The sequence below is a fragment of the Limulus polyphemus genome, unplaced genomic scaffold (genome assembly GCF_000517525.1).
Source record: "Limulus polyphemus unplaced genomic scaffold, Limulus_polyphemus-2.1.2 Scaffold2872, whole genome shotgun sequence".
In the NCBI taxonomy this organism is placed as follows: Eukaryota; Metazoa; Arthropoda; class Merostomata; order Xiphosura; family Limulidae; genus Limulus; species Limulus polyphemus.
Window position 1 is genome coordinate 96,376 of NW_013668482.1, and position 3,030 is coordinate 99,405.

The 3,030-nt window shown below is 35.4% G+C and overlaps 1 protein-coding gene across 4 annotated transcripts in view; it reads right to left on the reverse strand.

Moving 5' to 3' along the window:
* LOC106468099 (C-terminal-binding protein-like) overlaps positions 1-1,474 on the reverse strand; it is a 49,843-nt gene extending 48,369 nt beyond the window's left edge. For 2 of the 4 annotated variants that reach the window (XM_013928512.2, XM_013928507.2), the window contains exon 1: positions 1,045-1,474. The gene's annotated coding sequence lies outside the window, so the exon portion shown is untranslated. The remainder of the gene's footprint in view (positions 1-1,044) is intronic. The other 2 variants (XM_013928509.2, XM_013928504.2) reach the window with 1 other exon arrangement.
* Between the last annotated feature and the right edge of the window lie 1,556 nt (positions 1,475-3,030).

Below are 3,030 nucleotides of genomic sequence, written 5' to 3' on the forward strand. Positions count from 1 at the left end.
GCCCGAGTTAATCGGTTACACCAAATTTAGTCTGGTATTGCTAATTGCTAGTGCCAGAACAGATTATTACTTTTTTGCAATTTTAAAAAATCAAGAAGGGTGTGTAGTAGATATTTCACAAACTCTACGCATGCGCCACTGTATAGCACGCCAAGACTGTCAATTTTGTGGGCCTTTAACGCAAAATTCGAGATTCTATACCTGCAGTGGGCACAATACATATAGCATACTATGTAGCTTTACGCCCAAAAGCAAACAAATCCTCTTTTAAAGTTTTAGTTCGGGAGGGCTCATTTTCAGTGTAAACACAGAGTTCAGACGAATTAACCACTCAAATCTCAACTTGATTTTAACTCCAATCAGAGTATTGAAACGAATGTCTTGAAAGGTGACGCACAATCTTGTACAACAGAAACTTTAAACCAATAATAATATTCGATAAATAGCATATACAATTACATTACTCACGGTGGAGTAAGCATAAGCAGTGTCTATATCAAAGTGCATTTAAAAAACAAAAAGTAACGGTATCGATTTAACAAAAACATTTTGGAATGTTTTATTTACTCTTAATTTGAAAAGAATTACTTTATTTCGGTAACTACCGGTATATGCTGCCAGTGTTATTTCCTCAGACCTCATTATTTACATACAGCGATGATACACTACAGTTTGTTTTACTAAACATCTACGAAAAGAATGAAACCAATTATCAACCGATTTCATTGTTATTAATACAGCATCAAATTATATCCTCATCCTCGGTATGTTTTCCAAGTCTGACGTGAAAAGTAATATTAGTAATTATAAAACCCTTTTAGTACTGACAAACGTGGGCCTGTTGAACGCTTTTTGTAAATATCAATTCCTACAAATAATATTTTTGCTAAATAAACTTTCATCCAATGTAAATATTACTATTACCCCTGTAAGATATTCATGTTATTATAAAATTTATGTTAATTTCTTTGTTTGTGAGCGTATGCAAACTTGTTATTAAATATAGCTTTGTTGACAAGACTGTTTTAAATATCAGTAACTTACCTTTATTTTACCCTTTGTCGTGTTAAAAGGTTACCCTCTCAAGTTAAAAGTTGAACTTAAAACAAAATGAGCTGTTGAGGTTAGTCTGGTGGAAGTATTAACCGGATAACTAAAACCTGACAGCAGAAACTTGTTGGCCCTGCAACAAACCCACGCAACGACTAGTTAAGACAGGAGTGTGTGATGGACCTTCGAAGTGGTACACAGACTAGGGTTATCAAACATGGATGAAGACGCCGTGGAAAGGAAACTAAACCCCTTGGTCTTCTTGTCTCCCTTTGCAAGCTAACATTCTTCCTGTCTACTTGTGTATGTACATACACACACACACACATATATGTATATATGCACGAGCAGTATTTCTCGACTTTGTTCCCTCCTACCCCACGACGCCGTGCCCAGGCTTCAAGGTCATCCAACGTTAGTGGCGGCCATGCGTTACTCTATTACAGACAATGGCGGCAAAAATGGTGTCCATGTGGGAGAAACTTTCTTGGTTAATGCACGTGACCGCTTCCAAGAAGAAGTCATGAGGGTGTTGTTTGGTTGAACTACTATGTAAGCCTAACATCAACTGCAAATATATAGTGGCATATCCAATACATCTATATATCAATCGTAATTAAATTTACTTACAAAAATTATAGTATGATTTTTTTTTTTATTGGAAATAAAAACGAGGATATGAAACTAACTGACAGCTTCACGTTATGTGGCCACAGTCGAACCTGGATTAATCAAAATATTTAAAATTTGTTCATTATTCAACATAAAATAAAGCAAAACGCTTTATCTATTGTTAACTTTATTTTTTATTATTGATTTTTTTTTTGGGGGGAGGCTTACCAATTTTCATCATTTATTATGTTTATCCAGTGGATAATTTATTTCGAGGAATACTTTAAATCGTCACAAAAGTACATACCCGGTTAGATGTATTACTTACTCATAATGAAAGAAAAATAAACAACTGTTGGGTACAATAGTAGTAACAGATACGTTTTGCGTCTATAATAAGTAATTGTTTTAATATTGTTGATTCTTTAACAACTTTAAGTTGAGTTGTTTGAGGCCTGGAGGATTACCAGGTTTTACTTTACTTCTTCACATGATGCTCTATAGTCTATAGAATCAATCGGGAGTAGTCTCATTTGAAAATACGTGCGCCCTCCTCCCCTCGGTGACTAAGCGGAAAGTCTTGGGGTTCATAACATTAAACATCGGGTTTCGATTCCGCGATGATCAGAGCACAGATAGACAGGCTATTGTGTAGCTTTGCGCTTAACCACCAACAAACAAAATACGTAATACTTGGAAATTTATATTTTGCAGCGCCATCTATTGATTACTTTATTTATTATTTGTAATTTTATGTTTGTTGTTAAGCGCAAAGCTGCACAGTGTCTATCTATGCTCTATCCAACACAGGTATCGAAACCTAATTTTTAGCGTTATGAGCTCTTAGACTTACCACTGAGCCATTGGAGAGATAATTTTCATGTAAACTAATTGCATGATTGTTTGTTGTTGAATTTCACGAAAAAGCTACGCTACGACTATCTGCACTAGCCGCCCATAATTTTGAAATGATAGACTAAAGGTAAAGTAGCTAGTCAATACAACTCACCGTCAACTCATTTTACTGACGAATAGTGGAATTGACTGTCACATTATAATGCCCTCATAACTGAACGAACGAGCGAGTAGAGTAGAGATGTTCGACGACGGGTTTCGATCCTACAACCCATAGATTGTGAGCCGCATACCCTAACCACTAGGTCGTGCCATTTATTCAAACATTCTAGTAGTATAAAAACTATTTCTGAAACAATAAAATCTCAAAAGCATAATAACTTATCGTCATGCTAGAATAAGCCTATCTAATCAAAAATACCTTAGGTGTGAAAAAAAGGTGTGGTCAAAAAAGGATTGAACGTGCGACTTAAAGAAATGAAATCAAAATTGGCGGCCAAACTGATTGATACA